Source organism: Pistacia vera, unplaced genomic scaffold (assembly GCF_008641045.1).
Source record: "Pistacia vera cultivar Batoury unplaced genomic scaffold, PisVer_v2 Contig71, whole genome shotgun sequence".
In the NCBI taxonomy this organism is placed as follows: Eukaryota; Viridiplantae; Streptophyta; class Magnoliopsida; order Sapindales; family Anacardiaceae; genus Pistacia; species Pistacia vera.
This window is the reverse complement of record NW_022196568.1, coordinates 537328-559741: the sequence shown is the minus strand read 5'-3', so window position 1 is coordinate 559741 and position 22414 is coordinate 537328. Positions and strand designations below refer to the sequence as shown.

The 22414-nt window shown below is 36.6% G+C and overlaps 1 pseudogene; it reads left to right on the top strand.

The window, feature by feature from the left end:
- LOC116114344 overlaps nt 1-22414 on the top strand; it is a 46134-nt pseudogene that overhangs the window by 9061 nt on the left and 14659 nt on the right.

Sequence of the window (22414 nt, the reverse complement as noted above, 5' to 3'; positions counted from 1 at the left end):
ATCACCTAATACAGTGGATTTTTACAAGTTTGAATTTAAACTAAACACATACAACTAATACAAGTACAAGCATTTCAAATACATTCCTTAATCAAAGTTGAATTCACCTAAACACATCACTAATGAACATCACAAAAGTCTTTCAAACAGTGACAAAAAAACTGCAGCTTCACGCACAGCACCATTTCAAACCGTGGTGCCAAAATCTTGCAACTGCCGTCGTCTGTTGACTTCATCATTTCCAGCAAGATATCATCATCTCGAACACTCCTCCTTGATATCTTTGCTGGAAACACCAAGTTTGAGCTTTAAATCTTAAAACTTGGCTTTGGACAAAGCTTTGGTCATTATATCTGCAACTTATTCTTCACTAGTGAAGAGAACTCCTCTTTCATTGCAGCTTCTCCAAGCATCAGATTTGACTGCCTCATTGTAGCTTGTTGGTTCTAACTCAACCACATTGCACCTCTCATAAATTTCAGGTATAGGCCTTGTACCTCTAACTAGAACTTCATCAACTTCATCTGAATTCACTTCTTCAATCTGACTTTTGGGCATTCTATCTTGTAGGAAGCTTGGCTTGACTTCAACTTGACTTTTTCCCAATTCCAAACAGCAAACTCATCCACCTTGACATTTCTACTAACTATGTTAGCTGACTAGTTTTGAAAAACATCTTTTCCCTACTCTACCGAGAAGTTTTTTCCTTGCATCATAACTCTCATTAACTCACTCCCATCACATTCTATAATGACACATGCTAAGTTTTTAAAATGCAGAGAGTAATTCCTCTCAAGCATTTTTCCTACACTAAGTAGGCTTTGACTGATTTCAGGAACAAATAAAATATCAGATATGAATTTGGTACCTAACTTGATTTGGACAATAACATTTCCCTTGCCACTGACCTCCAGCAGCTCTCCATTTCCTATCTTCACTTTGGATCGATAACTTTGATCCAAGTTCACAAAATGACCAAGGTTTGGAGTCATATGGTTGGTGCAACCATTGTCAATTAACCACACCTCTTGATGACAATCAGCTACACATCCTGAAGCCATAAACATCTGCTCAGGTTCTTGAGTTTGCTGTTGATTCTCCACTACCTGGGATTGATGCTCCTGCTGCCCTCCTTTATTCTTGCACACCATTTCTACATGTTCAAACTACTTACAAGACCTGCATTGTATAGCACGCTTGAACCAACATCTGTTTTCAGAGTGGTTCTTTTTCTTGCAGTGAGGACAAGGAGGAAAGGTTCTCATTCCCGCATTCTTTTCTCCTTCGTTGTTAACTTCCTCCTTTCCTTTATTCTCTCCAGCATACCTCCTGTTTTGGCTTGCTATCATGGCTCCTTCACTTGAGTCTTCCTGCCTCAGCAACCGCCCCTACTCTTGTGCTTGAAGAGCATGCACAAGTTCTGCTAAGCTGATTTGGGACAGGTTTTTGGAGTCTTCAAGTGAAGAGATTTTTGCCTCAAATCTCTCAAGTAAACTGACCAAAACCTTCTCTACTATCCTCTTGTCAGTCAACTCTTCACCAAGTAGCTTAATCTTGTTCACCACATTCATCAGCCTATCTACATACTCCTTAATAGACTCAGGCTCTTGCATCTTAAGCATCTCAAATTCTCTTCTCAAGTTTATAACTTGCATGCTGTGTGTTGTATTGCTGCCCCCAAACTCCTCCTTAAGCTTATCCTAAGCCTCTTTAGGAGTTTCACACGCCATAATCCTAGTGAAGACTTGGTCTGTCACTGTCAAGTGTATGTAAGATAGGGCCCTTGGTGCTTTAGCATCTCCTCTTCATGAATCCTGATTTGGTTTAGTGTGGGGTTTGCTCCCAACTAAGGAGCTTGCTTCTCCTCCTCCACGTATTGCCACAACCCATGGCCTTTCAAATAAGTCTTCATCTTGACAGCCCATACATGGAACTGATCTCCATTGAAGATGGGTGGAGAAAGTGAAGCTGGAGTTGTTGCCATGAAGATGATTACGCATGGTGTTGAATTTTGTTAAGAGGTTTTTGTTTTTCCAGGTCCTGAAAGATCATAACAGCTTTGATATCAATTGTTGGTTTTTAGAGCTGGAGAATACTAAGGAAAGAGGACCAAAACAGGCGTGAGAGAGAGTTGTAGAGAGAGAAAATCTGAACTAAAATTTTGCTCTATTTTGCATTCAAAAAATAGGGGTAATTTATACACAAAGTCAATCCACTGTATCACCTAATGCAGTGGATATTTTACAAGTTTGAATTTAAACTAAACACATACAACTAATACAAGTATAAGCATTTCAAATACATTCCTTAATCAAAGCTGAATTCACCTAAACACATCATTAATGAACATCACAAAAGTCTTTCAAACAGTGACCAAAAAATTGCAGTTTCACGCACAACACCATTTCAAACCATGGTGCCAAAATCTTGCAACTCCCACTGTTTGTTGACTTCATCATTTCCAGCAAGATATCATCATCTTCAATAGCTTCAATAACAATGACAGTGTTTCTACGTACTCAAATGGCTATTGGTGTTATAGATGTAAATTACTATAGGGGATCTTTATTCTATGCACTCTTTATTCTTGTTGTCGACGAATTTCTAGAGCCAAGCATGACAGTGTCAAGACTTGCAGCTTCTATCCTGCCTGAGCTTATGCAATCCCGACTAGTATCCTCAAAGCTCCACTTTCATTTTTGGGAGCTTTTATTTGGACTGTGTTGGTTCAGATTGTTAAGCTGGAGAGTGAGAAGTGAGAGTGTATTGCAATGGAAAGAGACGATTTAGACTGGAAAATGTGTGCTTATTTTCATTCATTGAACATGGATTACATTTATACAAAATAGTCCACTGTTTCTTACCTAAACTACCTACTGCTGTGGATGAGATGTAGCACATTTGAATTTAAATAAAATCTTACACCAAAACATGTCTTAATCTCAACTAAACATGTCACAAAATATCACTACATTGTGCCAAATTATGTAGCATCAACTATTGCATCCTAACCAAAACAGAACATTTGGTGCCAAAAAGGTTGTTTGAAACCTTAGCTGAACAATGTTGCATTTCCAGCAGGTTATCATCATCTTCAACACTCCTCCTTGATAATCTTGCTGGAAACACCAAGTCTAAGTCTTAAATTCTCAAACTTGGTTTTAGGCAAAGCCTTGGTCATAATATCAGCTATCTATTCTTCACACCTGCACTGAATTAATTTCACCTCTCCATTACTTTCTGCCTCTCTCATAGCATGGAACCTGATCTGGATATGCTTGGTTCTTTCGTGTAAGAAGGGATTCTTTGCCATTGCTACAATCGACTAGTTGTCGTAAAAAATTATAATTGGACCTTTCTGAGTTTGCTTCAAATCCACCAGAATTTTCCTAAGCCATATGGCTTGGTTTACAGCAGCAGTAGTAGAAATGTATTCTGCTTCTACTGTGGACTGAACAATGGTGTCTTGCTTTTTGGAAAGCCAACATATAGCTCCTGAATTCAAGAAGAAGACATAAGCCAACATATAGCTCCTGAATTCAAGAAGAAGACATAGCCTAAAGTACTTCTCATATCATCAATGCATCCAGCCCAATCACTGTCAGAGTACCCAATAAGCTGAAGGTTTTCAGTCTTCTTAAACCATACACTAAGATTTGAACTTCCCTTAATATACCTCAGCACCCTTTTGGCTACCTTAAGATGGATTTCACTCGGGCTGCTCATGAATTACTACTTGTTGCAAACATTAAGTCTGGTCTGGTGGCAGTCAAATACAATAGACAACCAATCAAACTTCTATAAAATCCTTCATCAATCTTCATAGCCCCATCATCTTTGATCAACTTCAAATTTGCAACCAAAGGAGTGTCCACTGGTTTGCACCTGTCCATGTCAAAATTATGTAAGATTTCATTAGCATATTTCCTTTGGCAAACAAATATCCTATGTTGACTTTGGTTGATCTCCATTATAAGGAAATAGGGCATTTCCCCTAAATCAGTCATTTCACACTCATTGTGCATGGCCATCTTAAACTTCTTTAGCTGAATTGGACTGTTTCCCATGATGAGTAAATCATCTACATATAATGATACTATAGTGAATTCCCTTTCCAGCTTTCTCACATATAGGGTGTGTTCATTTGGGCTCCTTACATATCCGAAGCTAACCAAATGATCATTGATTCTACTATACCAGGCTCTAGGAGGCTATTTTAGGCCATATAGTGCCTTCCTCAACAAATAAACTTTGTTCTCCTGCCCTTCCACTTCATATCCCTCCGATTGCTCTACATAAATTTCTTCATTGAGCCAACCATTTAGGAAAGCAGACTTGACATCTAACTGATAGATTCTCTACTCAAATTGGGTTGCTAAGGCAAGAAGAAGCCTAATTGTGTCATGTCTGGCCACAGGTGCAAATGTATTCAAGAAGTCTACTCCAAATTGTTGAGCATACCCCTTAACAACCAACCTTGCTTTATGTTTATAGACTGATCCATCAGGTTTTAGCTTCCTTTTATAAATCCATTTGACTTGGATTACCCTCCTGGTGGCAAGTCTGTTTACCAATTCTTAGGTGCCATTCTTTTCAATCATGTTTAACTCCTCCTCCATTGCATTCCTCCAAATAACTGACTTAGTAACCTCCTTGTAGTTTGCAGGTTCAAGTAAGGCTGCATTACACCTCTCATAAACCTCTGCCAGAGGCCTAGTAACCCGAACTGGAAAATCATCATCAGAATCTTTCTCTTCTAGATCATCATGTTTGCCTACGGTTGTGTCTATCAACTGCCCCCTTGAGTCTTCTTCAACCTCATTTTTCTCCTAGTTCCAGACCCCACTTTCATCTACTTTCACATCTCTAGTGATGTGAATTTTCTTAGTTGCTGGAACATAGACTCTATAAGCCTTGGATTGCTCACTATAGCCAATGAAGATTCCTATCATGGCTTTGTCATCCAGTTTGCTTCTCCTGACTGTTGGAATGAGTGCATAGCATACACTTCCAAAAATTCTCAGATTTCCAACCGTAGGCTTCACTCCATACCAAGCCTCATAGGGTGTTTGATTAACTAAGGCCTTGGTGGGAAGTCTATTAAGCAAATAGACCCCTGTGTTTACTACCTCTGCCCAAAAGGACTTAGGCAACTTCTTCTCAGCAACCATGCACCTAGCCATTTCCATAACAGTCATATTCTTCCTCTTACTGACTCCATTTTGCTGCGGAGTATAGGGACTGCTAAATTGATGCACAATTCTAGCTAGCTTGCAGATTGTTTCAAACTCACTTGAAGTGTACTCACTCTCGTTGTCACTTCTTATAGTTTTGATACTAAGTCCAGTTTGGTTCTCAACTTGCAGCTTGAATCTTCCAAACACAGTTGCAACTTCAGTTTTTTGTTTCAAAAAATAAACCCAGCACATCCTGGACCAATCATCAATGAACAAACAAAATATTTGCTCCTATTTAGTGATGGTGTCTGCATGGGTCCACACACATCTGTGTGAATAAGCTGAAGCCTTTCAACAGCTCTCCAGGCTTTCTTTGCAGGGAATGGCTGTCTACTCATCTTGCCAAGCTGACAAGTAGCACAAATAGCCTTAGTCTCTACGATTTCTGGTAGATTGTGGACTAGTTCTTTGGTCTGAATTTCCCTAAGACCATGATAGTTGAAATGGCCTAATATTTTGTGCCATAGTTCAAACTCATTTATATCAGCAGTATAGGCTTTAGGTTCTGGTTTTTTCAGCCTACTAGGGAAGCTTTTTCCCATCATTCTAACCCTCATTAGTTCACTGCCTTCACTGTCCAGGATTGTGCAGACTGATCCTGGAAATGCAGGACATAATTCCTTTCTAACATTTGTCCTACACTAAGTAAATTGTGGCTTATATCAAGTACATACAAAAAATTGGGAATTAGTTTAATACCTGACCTAGTTTGCACATCAACATCTCCTTTCCCTCTGACATCCACAAACTCCCCATTTCCAACTTTAACTTTGGAATGCTATGCCTTGTCCAAGTTGACAAAATCCTGCAAGTTTGCTATCATGTGGTTGGTGCAGCCACTGTCTATCAGCCATGCATCATTGTAAGCTTGAGCTGTACAGCATGAAGCCACGAATAACTGCTCAGATTCTGAATTTGGCTGCTGATCCTCAACAATTTGTGCTTGCTGTGGTGGCTGGTTTGGCTTGTTCTTGCACACGTTTTCAATGTGACCATATTGCTTACATGCTCTACATTGGATATTTGATCTGAACCAACACCTTTTTTCAGAGTGGCCTTTCTTCTTGTAGTGAGAACACAGTGGAAACTCTCTCATTCCACTTGGTTTGCTCCACTGGTTGGCTATTTTCTCTTTCCCTTTCTTTTCTCCAGCAAGCCTTTTACTTCTTCCTTGACCAGGTCTGCCTTTAAAGCTTGCCCATTGCACCCTCACTTGAATCCTTTTGTCTCAACAATCTCCTTTGCTCTTGAGCTTGCAAAGCATGCACCAATCCAGTGAGTGTGATTTGAGACAAATCCTTGGAGTCTTCAAGTGAAGAAATCTTGGACTCAAACCTCTCAGGTAGACTAACTAAGACTTTCTCCACAATTCTCTTATCTGTCATTTCCTCACCCAACAACCTGAATTTATTCACTTCATTCATCAACCTATCTACATACTCTTTTACTGATTCTGACTCTTGCATCTTCAACATTTCAAATTCTCTCCTTAAGTTCAACACATGCATATTTCTTGTTGTATCATTACCACCAAACTCCTCTTTGAGTTTATCCCATGCTTCCTTGACTGTCTCATAAGCCATGATTCTTGTAAACACAAGTTCAGTTACAGCTGCATGAATATGTGACAAGGGTCTAGGAGCCTTAGTAGCTTCCTCCTCATGAAGCTTGATCTGATTCATCGTGGGGTTTGGCCCCAATGCAGGTGGCTGTTTATTCTCTTCAACATATTGCCATAAACCTTGTCCCCTCAGAAAAGTTTTCATTTTGACAGCCCACATGTGGTATTGCTCACCGTTGAAGATTGGAGGAGTAAGAGAAGCTATGTATTGTGCCATTGAATCAGGCTGTATGGAGTTTAACAAATGGTTTCACAGTAACAAAGGCTGAGAAGTTGGATGGAAAGAGGTAAATGTATCATGCCCTTAAGATCAACTATGGCTCTGATACCAATTGTTGGTTCAGATTGTTAAGCTGGAGAGTGATAAGTGAGAGTGTATTGCAATGGAAAGAGACAACGTAGACTGGAAAATGTGTGCTCATTTTCATTCATTGAACATGGATTACATTTATACAAAACAGTCCACTGTTTCTTACCTAAACTACCTACTGCAGTGGATGAGATGTAGCACATTTGAATTTAAATAAAATCTTACAGCAAAACATGTCTTAATCTCAACTAAACATGTCACAAAATATCACTACACTGTGCCAAATTCTACAGCATCAATTACTGCATCCTAACCAAAACAGAACACTTGGCGCCAAAAAGGTTGTTTGAAATCTCAGCTAAACAATGTTGCATTTCCAGCAGGTTATCATCATCTTCAACAGACTGCCCTCACTTACTATGTTATTGGTTACAGTCGTGAAGTTGGAAGGTGAGTCTAAGATATAATTTTTTTTTCCTTTAGTGGAAAATGCAAATGGAGCAATGTCAAAACATATGTAGCTGTTCCATATATTTGGTTCCAATTCCTCTCTCTCCTATGTGGGATGTGGCTAACACAATAGTTCCAGGTTTGATGACAGTAACCATCTATTCTAGTAATCTAAGATGCTTTGATCAAAGATGGCAAAATGAAATGACTCTGAAGGAGAATAATTATTGATGTTCTAAGATTTCTAAATTCACAATCTAGGCCACAAGATGCTTTGCATGGTGACTATTTGCTACTGCTCTTTCCATAGGTTCTGCAAGGACTAGAAATTTGTCTCTTGCTGAGCACATATATGATCTTCCTGATGGAAGCACTTGTTTGGACTGCCCTTATGACCTAATTTTTTTTTTTCTGTTTTCGTTGTGTTTATTAGGTTTTTCCGCCAGTTCATTCTACTGTTCCTTGTGCACCTAACATCAATATAGATGTTTCGTTCTATTGCCTGGATCTGCCGAACTATGGTTGCTAGTTTGACTGTTAGCATTGTGTGTACATTATTACTATTATTATTTGGAGGATTTGTTATTCCAAGATGTAAGATTGGTTTCCTATTATTATTTTCTATGAGTTTTCGTCTGAGAATTGAACTAAGTATTTACCTTTTGAGTTTCAGCATCTATGCCTTCTTGGCTAGAATGGGGATTCTGGGTTTGTCCTTTGACATATGGGGAGATAGGCATGACAGTGAACGAATTTCTTGCTCCTCGTTGGGAAAAGGTAATAGTATTTGACAATTCAAACCAATTCACTTGCAGGAATAGAATTAACATATGAAAAGGATAAATTATTCATTACGTGGCAGTTGTTTGGTTGATTCACAGGTAACGTCAGGAAACACAACTTTAGGACAGCAAACACTGGAGAGCCGTGGATTGAATATCAATAGTTATTTTTACTGAATCTCCGTTGGTGCTTTAATTGGATTCACGGTGCTTTTCAATCTTATTTTTACCTTGGTTTTGACATTTTTGAAGCGTAAGTGCATCTTCCACTGCTTCACGGCCTTCTTTTATTAGAATTTGTACATTACATGTGCTAACTGATACATTGGTACATGTTCAGCTCCAGGAAAATCCCGTGGCATCATTTCTAATGAAAAGTACTCTGAACTGAAAGAAGAAGAAGATGATAGTAGTGGTTTAGACAAATATAGAAAATCCAGTAATGCTCCAGCATCTTTCGGAGATTACTGGTGCATTCAGGCCTGGTATTCTTACAGCATTAATGGGTGTCAGTGGAGCTGGAAAAACAACTCTTATGGATGTTCTGTCTGGAAGGAATACTGGTGGCACTATTCAAGGAGAGATAAGAATTGGTGGATACCCAAAGATTCAAGATACATTTGCAAGAATATCTGGTTATTGCGAGCAAAATGACATACATTCTCCGCAAGTTACCGTTGAAGAATCAGTAATATATTCTGCTTGGCTGCGCCTTTCACCTCAGATTGACTCAAAAACTAAAGCTGTATGATATCCTTCTGGTGCTTATTTAGCATTTGGTCTCGGATTGATCATTGAGATTGAGTTTCACTGAAATATTTTCTTTAGACTTTGCACCCAGGCATTTGTAAATGAAGTCCTTGAAACTATTGAGCTTGATGAGATCAAAGATTCACTGGTAGGTTTGCCGGGAGTTAGTGGCTTATCGACTGAGCAACGAAAACGGCTGACCATAGCTGTTGAGCTTGTTGCAAACCCTTCCATCATATTCTTGGATGAACCCACTTCAGGTTTAGATGCAAGAGCAGCTGCAATTGTTATGAGAGCAGTGAAGAATGTTGTTGAAACAGGAAGAACAGTTGTTTGCACCATCCACCAACCAAGCATAGACATCTTTGAGGCATTTGATGATGTAATTAATAATACAGCTTACTTTCACTTTATGCATTCTATTTGGCTACCTTCGTTGCCTGCTCCAATGTATATATCTATGATCACAATGCTAATACATATTGATCTCACTGCAGTTGATTTTAATGAAATCTGGAGGACGAATTATCTATTGCGGGGCACTGGGTGTGCACTCAAGTAAGGTTATTCAGTACTTCGAGGTAAGTTTCTTCAGCAAGTTTTGTAACTGCAGGACAAATTTTCCATCTTTGCTTTTTAACATAGTAATATCTGGTCTCTGGCAAACTACGACCATTGGCCTTAATTCCATTTTCTTGTCATTCTTGAAATAGAATATCCGTGGGGTGCCCAAGATTAAGGACAATTATAATCCAGCAACATGGATGTTAGAGGTTACTTCTATGTCTGTGGAGGTTGAACTTCAGGTTGATTTTGCACAAATATATAACGAGTCCACCTTATATCAGTGAGTACAAATTATGGGTTGACTTTACTAAATCTCAGCCTATGAGCAATTGTTTCTGTAAATCTGTGTACCTTTTCTCAGCAAAATTCATCATATGAATCATGATTTGTGGCCAATACAAATTAAGACTATATAATATAGATTTGTATATGATAATTACTTACAGAAGTCGTTGAAATTTAGCTTGTACATCAGTCTCTTGGTCTATGCAGGGAGAACAAAGATTTGGTTAAGAGATTGAGTTCGCCATCTCCTGGTTCAAAGGACTTGCATTTTCCTACCTGTTTTCCACAGAACAGTTAGGAGCAGTTCAAAGCATGCTATTGGAAACTGAATTTGTCTTACTGAGAAGCCCTTTCTACAACTTGACACGCATCCTTTTTGTAACTGCTTTGTCCTTTCTAAAATTAATTGTTTTTGTTCTTTATCCAGGATAAAAGACACTCTAGGATCTTATATTTTCACAACAGAAAATCCTGATTTCTTCACCAGGGTATATACTGAAGTAACGAAAAAAGCAAGAATAACGTTTAAGTTTCTTTCACCCCAATTTTCAAAGTAGCGTGTTATACTTCCACAGTGACCATAATTATAAATTAAACCAAGGTGAGACTTTGATGCCCACTATTCTGTCTCAAAAATCTTAATTTGTAAAATGTAATCTTTCAATATCCAACACCACAACTTTTTTTATTTTATTTTTTATTTAAAGACAATGACTTACACAACTTTATAAAAATAACAATCTATCAACCATTCCAAGTCTCGGTCTCTTTCTCTTTATTGGATGCCTTTTCAAAGAAGTTTGATTATTTTAAAGAGGTAGGTCCTCTTTGATTAAATGCTTCTTGAAAGATGATTTCCCTTGAAATTAATTATTCAAAAGTGAAATTCTTCGAAAGTCTATGATCGTCAATGCATGCATTAAGGCAAAGTCAACAACATGATGCTTGAAAATCTACCCCAAACAAAGCCATAATCACGGATAGGATCACTATTTTTAAATATGAATAATCAGCTGGTAGCTTGTGGAAAGTGCCAGCTGCACCGTTTCAACAACTAATTGAGAATTTTTGTAACCAATCACTCTCAAGTCTCAGTGTAGATAAATTCCAGAAATATTGTTGGAATGAGAACACTTTTTGGTAGTTGATGAATATTTTTAGGAGAATTTCAGTTTTAGGTGAATTTCTATTTTAGAGTTTGTATTGGAGAATATTTGTTTTCCTTTACTTTGAGTTGTATTGGGAAAGTAGAATTGATTTAGGACCTCATTTTGAGTTAAAATAGGAGAATGAATTAAATAAAGGGAGTCATATTAGGATTTGAAATATGAATCCTGGTAGAAAAATAATGTCCTATCTTGTCGATAAATATAGGGGTTAGAGCTAATTCATAGTTATAAGAGAAACTATGTGAAAGAGGGAATGAGAAGATGTGAGTAGGGGTATTAAACACCATAAGAATAGAATGTCCGCCTATATAATGGGTTGATGGTGTTATACTTATAAAACACCATAGGGTATAGTTCTCACCTTATAGGTTGATGGTGTTATACACTCTCGTGTCGTGTTCATAAATTTATAATGAATTTCTCTCATCTGTGGATGTAGGTAAGTTATGTCGAACCACACAAATATCGTGCTTATGTGTGTGTGATATTCTTCGCACATTGCTATTCTTTATTTTATTTTTTTACCTTTCTAATTTCTAACATGGTATCAGAGGCAGCTTGTTTTTTCTTGGCTTCTGAAATTCTAACAAATATGATAACTTTTATTAAATATGTAATTCAGTAAAATACAGAAAAAAAGATTTGCCTGGTCTTAGCTAAGCTAGTACATGCAGGACAAAGCTTACAAACAATATATTTAGAAACTTAAGAAATAGTGTACTAGAATGACAAGATTTAGTTGCACAAAAGATGAGACACAATCTGCATGGTCGGTCTAGACTGCGGATTTGTATCTAAGCATAAAAAGGCCACATCCATATGGAAATTAGTTTGTTTTGAACTTCCATAGAGGGAAATGGAAGCCTTGGATCCAACATATCGTCAAGCTCAATGTTCATGTTTGCAGATGAACTTGAAAATGGGGCGAGAACATCTCCGGGATGCTTCCCTAGGATGACTTCCAATGCCAACACCCCAAAGCTATACACATCACATTTCTCGCTCACATTCATTGTGTAAGCAAGCTCTGCAAAGTGAAAGAAATATGCTATCTTTACATTGATTATCCAATAAGGGTATTGTAAAATGATAGTGAGGGAATTATATACTTGGTGCAACATATCCACATGTGCCTGCAAGTTGAGTCCAATTAGATGAGTCTGGCTTGAGAAGCTTAGCAGTTCCAAAATCTGAGACATAAGCTACATATTCTATATCTAGCAACACGTTCTTGCTTGATATGTCACGATGGACAATTGGTGGGAAGCAATCATGGTGCATGTAAGACATGGCATGAGCCACACCTTTTATGACATTCACTCTCTTACTCCAATCTAGAACTATTGCTCCTGCTTCATTGCTCAAAATTGTGGCCAAGCTACCCCTCTCAAAATACTTGTAGACTAAGAATGAGTGTCAAGAATGTGAACAAAAACCAAAAAATTGCATGATATTTCAATGCCTTATCTCTGTCAATACCTTTATTTTGTTTAGGAGCTCTTTTTGGTTGTCTATATCACCTGTACACATAGAGTGCATTTTCTTACCTGCTGTAATATTCTACGGTGATAACTCAGCTTTGTAAACACTTCCATGACTACCTTTCCTAATGAAGTGGCTAGCATCAAAATCATTTGTTGCTGATATGATTTTTTCATACATTTGTCTTCCTTTAACAGTTGATATTGAATGAAATTCTTCATTGTTCGTAACACTTTCTTGATCTTATGAGTCTCTTTTCATTCTTCTGGAATTAAAGAGTATAAAGATCATCACAACCGAAAGAGCAAGAGCTCCTAGAATAGGAAAAAACATTGTAAAAAAGATTCTCCAACCCTTTTTCAGGCCATGTTTTGCTATAGATAATGAAGTTTTGCAAGGTTGCAGCCCTTTGACATCACCACACAAATCTTTGTTCCCTCGTAATTCTTCAATGGTAGCATTTCAAAATACTGTGGTGTTGGGATTTGGACCCTACAACTCTTTGTTAGACATGTTAATACTCAACAGGTGCATCTTCTCAAAATCTATTGGAATGAAACTGTTGTGATTTTCGCAAGTGTATGAAATCGTGCATGTACTAAAGTGTAAGTATACAGATGTCAAACACAAGGGAATTACTACTATAAATTACCAAACTAAACTATCCTATTACTATTTGATCAATCCAAATTTTATCAAGAAAAATCTAAATTAAAAAATAAACAATGGAAATTAAATAAAAAAAAACTGAAAAGAAAACACTAAATAAATCTTTGGTTTTAATGCATGATGACTAGACCTAGGACATAGATTTCACACCAACTATTATTCATATGTATTGATAACTTATGCTAATTTCATTAAGCTCTTCCTACATGTCAAACTCTCTAAGTTTCCAATAATTTTCTCTCAAACAATTATCAAATTAACCCCTAATGATTAGACCAAATTATCTCTAATCAGATTTAAACAATTGGATATCATTATGCTCTATGGAGTTTACCAAAACCTCACAAATTGCGGTAACCTATCTCTAGCGTTCGCTCAACCTATGGTTTTACTACTGATGCGTTGTAAGTACAACATGCAAAAATAGCAAGTATACTAGTCGCACAAGTAATAGAGTGATGAGTGAGTATCGTTCCCATGAGGATAGTGTTACTAAGTACCGATTTCCCTAGTTTAAGTCCTAATTAAAGAAACAATAAATTGGATTGATGGAAAATTAACAACTAAATACAAATTAACAAAATATAAATGAATGATAATGAAATTAAAGCAAAACCCAACAACTTAACTAATTAAACAATGCTAAAAAATTGCTAGGTTTATTTCACCTGATACGCTAACCCCAATTCATAGAATCTATTACCCAAGTTCTAATTCCTTGATTGAAAATCGAATTCCCTATGTTGTAAAACATACATTCCTCAGGCTACATTTCCCTACTTATCCCTATTAAGCTTCCGCACCTAACAAAATGAAGATTAATAGTTCAAAGTCTTTTAAGCTTTATGAATTTCTATCTAGATTTCATAGTCGCTAAACCTATCTCTAGCGTTTGCTTAATCTACGATTTATTCCAAGAGGCATAATCACAAATCACTTCTCAGTCTCATTATGAACAACACACATTTGAATGTGATCAGCATCCAAAAGTCATTAAGCAAAGAGATAAACACTCAATCAGGAAATTAAAACTCAAAGTATCAATTCTATAAATTTGAATCTTGATCAGTTACATCAAACCCTAGCTAAACAACTCAGTTCATACTCAAAAACGAATAAAATACAAAAACCAACTGAATCAAGATTCATCATTGAAAAACAAGCAAAGATGGAGAAATATTCTCTAATTTGAAGCCCAAATCTTCAATAATCTCTTCTTCCATGAGCTGCCTCCCAAATGCGAACCAAGACCCTTTCTCTTCCTTTTCGCTCTAATTTATACCTCCTCACTTAAGGATGAAGCCCTAGCAAGCCAAACGCTTCGTTTATTTTTACATCTGATGTAGGTTTCGCCGCAGCGAAGCTTTTTCCTCGCCACGGTGAAGCCTTTCGGGCTAAATTTGAGCATGATAGAGTCTGAATCTGGAAAAGTGTTAAAGATATTAATTGTAGAACTTTCAATTTATTTCTGGTCGTTAAGAATTGGCACAATCAGACGTCTACAGCTCAATTTATGGTAAAATACTGAAGCTGTCCAAAGACATTTTTTCTTCAGTTCCCAGCGTACTTTTCACAACTTCAAGCCAATTTTTCACCCTTGTCCGTCAGAATTAGGAAAAACCCAAAACATGAGCGTTGTAGCTCTTCTTCTTAGCTTTCCAAAGCTTCTAAATTCAGGTCATTCCGAGTTTCCAAACTCAAGTTACACAATTTATGCTCAAAACTATCATTTATGCTAAAATCATCGTTAGGCCTACAGACAAATTAATAGAATTAGGTAGCAATTATGCCCAAATTGTATAAAAAGTACCGAATCCTATAAATTCAATGCAAAATCATAGTGTAAATATGATTATCAAATCCCCCAAACTTAAGATTTGCTCGTCCTCGAGCAAATGAATAAGAACTCAAAGAAAAAAAAGCAACAAACAACCAAAAACACAACAACAAAACTGAAAATGACAAACAAAATTAAACTCAAACTCAACACAAGAATTTCCTAGAATTTATGCAAGTCTCTAAGGTTGTTGAAAAATTATTACTAGAAAATGTTCACACTCCAAGAATTATAAGTTGCATCGACTATCTTTCTCTATTAGTCCTCCGAGTAGTGATCCCCATTTCAGTCCACATTCCGACTTTCCGGATTATTTTATGTAGAAATGTAAAGTTTATCAAATAGTGCAGACTCCATAAGCCTAAGTATAGAACTACTCTCCACTAATGTAGACTAGACATCGCTAAAGAATCAAAGGTCTTTGCAGCTTGTAACGTTAGCGTCAGGTCATGGGCTCCAGGAAGGATAGGAAAGATACAAAGTAAAGAACTCGGTTTCCTCATGCAAACGCTAAGAGCTACATCAATCTTTACTTTCTTTCTCAACCACAATCAAAGTGTCAACCATTTTGCAACCCTCAAACGTATGCATTTCTTATTTTTGATTTTGAATTGACTAAAGAAATTCTTTTTTTTTTTTTAAACAAATATTTACAATACATTGAGGTCTATCGTCCCTTCTCTCTACCCTTTTTGCAACCCCCAAACTTAAAATTTTGGCCATCACTTCTTCACACACATCTTAAAGCTCTTTGTGTCATACATTAGGTCCATAATTCTCCTAAAGGGTATGATAAATTGTTTAGGGTAAAGGGATTGGACAATGTTTGGTTTGCAAGGAAAATAAGGCAATGATAATCCATAAGGCTCAAATGGGTGACTAGGGAAAGATATCATCTGGTCGGCTGGAAAGGCTCAAACGTTCCAAAAAATCCTAAATAATTTCCTCAACAATGTCTAATCCTAGAATTTCGCCTCAAGCACTTCTCTCTAGGTTCTAGAGTCTACCAACATTATCAAACTTCACCTAACCACATAAAATGAATCTAAGCATGCCGAAATAAATGAAAATGGTGGCTGAACCACTCAACAAACCTTAATCAAAACTCAGTCAATAAACATAAACTTGAAGCAATGCTTAACATTTTCAAAAATAATATCCCAACAATTCTAGTTTCATCACAGACTTATGCAATTCATCATCGGCAAAAACAATCAAACTAAAGAAAATAACTAAATTTTTTTTTTTTCTTTTTTTTTCTTTTTTTTTCTTTTTTTTTTTTTTTTTTTTCCGTTTAAGGTGTACGGGGCGTTGTTAACCAGAGGTTGCCAAGTACTGCTAGACAATTTTTAAGGCGGTTTCTGGTTTCCAGCCGGTATACCCTTAAACCAAGCTTTATTTCTATTTCCTACCCCCAAACTTAAAATGACATTGTCCCCAATGTCACATCATGCACATCCAAAGAATAGAAAAACAAAAGTAAAGGTTACGAGATACTCCCCTGACTAATCCGTAAAGGCCGATTTTTGTGGAACATCCTGGCATCCATTCCTTGGCTTCCTCATCATCATCATCTGTCAAACAAATGAAAGTCTATGGTGCCAAATGTGTTAATACCTTCACCGATTAATATGAAAGAATTACATCCTGATCTCAACCTATTGAACTAAACCTAAAATCTAAACAAAAACAAAACAGACAAAAACCAGAAATCAACATCAATTCTACTTACAAACATAAAGAATAAAAACAAAAACTAAAAAGAAAAGTGCTTCAGGAAATTTTTCGCAAAAGAAAAGAAAACAGACTTCGCCGCCGAAGATAAACGCGAAATATTCCAGAGAGCACCACTTTGCAAAATTCTTTCTGCTGCGGCGAAAAATTCTAGAGAACTCGCCGCGGCGAAAACTGGAAGTTTTCCTTTTTTTCGCCTTAGTTTGATTTTTCACCTGAAAACACCCAAAAACACACGAAATCAAAATCATTCTAATTCATAAAACAACTAAACAAATTCAAAAAAAAAAAAAAAAAAAAAAAAAAATGACAGACAAATGAAAACACTGTGGTTGCCTCCCAAGAAGCGCTTGTTTATAGTCGGAAGCTCGACTTTCCCATGTCCTTCGTCAATCTAGATCCTTGTGGGGTGCTTCACTTCCTACTGCCACCTCTTGGTCTTTCCTTTGAATTTCGAACATTCTCATAAGCAAATTTTTGGAACTTCAAGTTCGTATATGCGTACTTGAGTGAGATGGTGATTGGTTAAGTCCAATGTTTGGAGTCTCTTCTAACACCAATTTTGACCTGTGCGCATTCACACCAAATTCCTCAAATTGTTCCTTGTGAGGTAGTTGCTTGGTTGAAATCCCCTAAGTATCTTGCACACCCTTTTGCTTTGAGATTTTCCTCTCATTGGTCTTGTCTTCATGTTCTTCCACTTTTCTTCATTGTGAGTTCTCCGACACTAGACCTCTCCTCAATGTTATGACATTAATGTTCTTCAGGATTTGTGACCGTTGTGCTCGGCAAAGAACTTTGAGCTTTCTGTCAGTTGTTCAACCTATTGCCCCACTTGAACGTCCAAATTTTGAATGGACACTCCTTGATTTTTGAAGTTTGAGCGTGTCTCATTCATAAAACTTGTGGTTTCTTGCATGATTCCTCAAATATATCCTCCAATTTCAGCATTCTTTGCTCACATGTTGATGATTCACCACTGGTTGATGTTTTGGCATTGTCCTTGATTGATTGACTGCTTTGATCGTCTAGGACAAATTTGGGTGATTCCCCCAACCAAGATTGTAAGCATTGGAGAAGAGTCACTTTGCAGCTTTGTGAACTAACTGTGTAATTCACTTGCTCGGTTGTTGAGAAGAATACTGTTCCCATCTTGCATTCCACACTCTCATGGTTTCCTGCACAAATTCACAAGTTATAAAAGTTGAGTGAATAGAATTACATTCATACCTCCTAATTGGCTTTGAAGTGATGCAATTTATGCAGATAATGTGGCAAACTCATCGACTTCATGTAGACCCATTGTTCTCTTCGGCATTGCTCTCTCATTAGTCTTTGGTAGTTATTGTTGGTCATCACCTCAAGCAATTCATACGCATCTTCTGGGGTCTTGTTATTAAGGCTCCACCGCTCCACATCTATCATAGATTGAATATTTGGTAGCAACCCATTGTGGACTGGTCTCCAAAACGGTAGACCATTATGTGGACAATTCCTTACAACTCCGTATACCTCTCCCAAGCTTCTATAGTGATTCATCGTTGCCTTCACAGAAAGAGGTAATGTCATTTCTCATACTTAAGACAATACATATTAAAATTAACTAAAAAAATGAAATAAAAGCTTCAATTTAGCACTACACAGATCACTACATATTAATAATCAACTATCCCCGGCAACGGCGCCAAAAACTTGATGTGTTGTAACTCAACATGCAAAAATAGCAAGTATACTAGTTGCACAAGTAAAGAGTGATGAGTGAGTATCGTTCCCACGAGGATAGTGTTTACTAGTACTGTTTCCCTAGTTTAATTCCTAATTAAAGAAACAATAAATTGGATTGATGGAAAATTAACAACTAAATACAAATTAACAAAATATAAATGAATATAATGAAATTAAGCAAAACCCAACAACTTAACTAATTAAACAATGCTAAAAATGCTAGGTGTTTGATTTCACCAGATACGCTAACCCAATTCTAGAATCTATTACCCAAGTTCTAGTTCCTTGATTGAAAATTGATTCCCTAAGTTGAAAAACATACCTTCTCAGGCTACATTTCCCTACTTATCCCTATTAAGCTTCCGTACCCAACAAAATGAAGATTAATAATTCAAAGTCTTTTAAGCTTTATGAAATTTTATCTAGATTTCATAGATCGCTAAACCTATCTCTAGCGTTTGCTTAATCTACAGTATTATCCCAAGAGGCCACAATCACAAATCACTTCTCATTCTTATTATGAACAACACACATTTGATGGTGATCAAGCTCCAAAAGTCTTAAGCAAAGGATAAACACTTAATCATGAAATTAAACTCAAAGAAATCAGTTCATATAATTTGAATCATTGTATTAAGGTTACATCAAACCCTAGCGAAACAACTCAGTTCATACTCAAAATAAATAAAATAACAAAAACCAACTGAATCAAAGATTCATCATTGAAAAACAAGCAAGTGGAGAAATCTCTCTAATTTGAAGCCCAAATCTTCAATAATTCTTCTCCTTCCATGAGCGGCCTCCAAATGACGAACCAAGATCCTTTTCTCTTCCTTTCGCTCTAATTTATACCTCTCTCACTAAGGACAAGCCCTAGCAAGCCAAAACGCGCCGTTTTATTTTCATCTTAGCAGGTTTCGCCACAGCAAAGCTTTTTCCTGTCGCGGTGAAGACTTTCGGGCCAAATTTGAGCATGATAAAGTCTGAATCGGAAAAGTGTTAAACATATGAATTGTAGACCTTTCAATTATATTTCTTCTAGTTCATTTGGCACAATAAGAGGTCTACAGCTCAAGTTATGGTGAAAATACTGAAACACATCCAAAGACTTTTTTCTTCGCGGTTCCCAGCGTACTTTTCAGGACTTCAAGCCAATTTTTCACCCTTTTCCATCAGAATTAGGAAAAACCCAAACATGAATGTTGTAGCTCTTCTTCTTAGCTTCCCTAGCTTCTAAATTCAGGTCATTCCGAGTTTCCAAGCTCAAGTTACACAATTTACGCTCAAAACTGTCATTTATGCTAAATCATCGTTTAGGCCTACAAAGACAAATTAATAGAATTAGGTAGTAATTATGGCCCAAATTGTATGAAAAGTATCCTAAATCCTATCAAAATTCAATGCAAAATCATAGTGTAAATATGATTATCAACTATCGTAGACCAACTAAGTATCATCTCTTGATCTCGACTTAGTCCATTATTTCACTCAATTTTTGGGCTTTTAAGAATAAAAAGCTTAGGCATATAATAAAACTGCGTTTCGTTCCTTGCATTTTTCTCTACCACCATGCAAAATAAGATCGAACGGACAACCGGGGAAGATTGTCCCTCGGTGTGCCACACGCCCCTGCCGTGCACGAAGGAAGGTTTTCACTACACATCAAGGGCGTACACACCACAATTCAATGAGATTTTAGGAGAACAACAAAACAAACCCCGACCCAAATGCTAGTATGCGATTTTTTCGATTTTTCAAAGTTTTAATCTTCGAAATTAGGAAGAAATCCTAATAAAATCAACATAATAAATCAACACATAATCATCAAGAGATTGGGCTACATCTTAGCCCAAGAAAATAAAATTAGTTCATAGCAATTATGAAAGAAACAATCATCTTTATTAAACGAAAATCATGAGTTTAAGGAGAAACAAATAAAAACTTCTCTATGATTTGCTCTAAAAGCTCCAGAAATTCTGATGCTTTTCTTTTTTCTTCTAATAGTTTTCCTCTTGATATCTCTCCCAAAAATCCCTTAAAACGATGCTAAAGACTTGTATCTATATCCCACAAGGTTAGGGTTTCGTTTCCCCTCATTCTACTAAGTTTAAGAATCCTAAAACCCTAATTTCCTAGTCAAACATGGAAATTAGAAACCCAGCTATCGTGACGTGCTTGGCACTATGCTACGGCATTGTTGATTCTGGAATTTGCTCTTCAGTTCAAACCTTGCATCATTCCTCAACACTCTAGATTAGTGATTTTTGAGCATGATAACAATGAAATCCGGAAAAGTGGTAAACATATGTAATATGTCATTTGAATTAAATTCTAACAGTTCAAGAATTGTCTTAATGAAATCACAACTCAAGTTATTGTTGAACAACCGAAGCTTGTTCAAACTAGAGCATAATCTAGAATCCTCTTTAACTCTCTCAAACTCCATAACTTCTTCAATTCAACTCCGATTCTTGATCCGTTTGTTTCTACTCATCACTCTTCTGTTGCTGACATATTTTTCATCTGAGCATAACATTTAGCATAGTCCCTGAAAACACTCAAACACACCCTGATCCCGTAAAAGAAATTTCTGAAAATATTAGCAAATTTACCAATTTAAGCCTAATTTCTCCCAAATAGTCCCCATAAACCACTAGTAATTGTGTATTTTCAAGCTCTTATCAGAAACCAGAGAGTTATTGTAGAGATATTAAGATCTACAAGTCCTCTAAATCATAGATTTTAGTGGGTATCTTTCCACTGAAGTTATGACTCAAATCTAGCTCTGTCGTAACTTAGATTCCCCAACTAAGGTGGAATTTCTTGGGTAAACTGTTTGGTGCTCAAATTCAGTAAAACATTTTCAACAAGTTCCCAAGACTTCCAGGGATTGTTTTGCTCACCTATTGCAGACAAATCAAGTGAAATAATTCATGCTTAGAAAGGGTAAAATTGGTGTAAAACATGGTATAGGTCATAACATGTTATGAAACTAAAAGGGTGAAATTGTTACCTTTTATGTTTACAACTTTTGTAACTTGAAATGGAGTTCAAGATCTTCACAAATTTGATGAAAATCCTCAAAGTAAAGTTCACTCTAAGATGAAGAAGAGAGGGCTGGCCATGAGAGCTCAAGAGAGATTTTCAATCAAAATGAAAATTAGATTAAATTTGGGGAATATCACTAATTTATATACAAGGACCATTTTGCAATAATTTGAAATTGTTCCCAAGTCCTTGAATTATATGAATCATATATTAACACTTAATACAAATTCAATATTACTTTCAAGTCCTTGAAATAATTTCATTTAATATTACCTCCTTGATTTAAACAAATTTATAATCAAGGCTTATAAAATAATTCCATTTAATATTTAACCCTTATTGAATCCAATTCAATAATATATTTTAGTCATTATTGAATCTAATCCAATAATGACCAAATTATCTTATTACCCTTCATAAGTGCTAGCTTCCCATGAGGAATTATTCTCCCCAATACATAAATTTGGATGCACACGTTTACATCTGAATATCGTAACCTTTAACGATATGTATTACTCTCTTTTCTCATACTTGGTTTTTAGGTGTGACATTTAGGTTCACTGTAACCTAGCCGTGGACCTGATATTGCAATCTGATATGTTTCGTCATCCTCTTTGTGATCGAATTCCCACCTCATGGTAGGCATCTGGCAATGCTCCATACCCCTAAGCCACAATGAAGTTAAACTCCAATGAGCCTTTTTTTCCCGACCGTACGTCTATTTAGTAAAATCCCTCTGTCGTGTAAT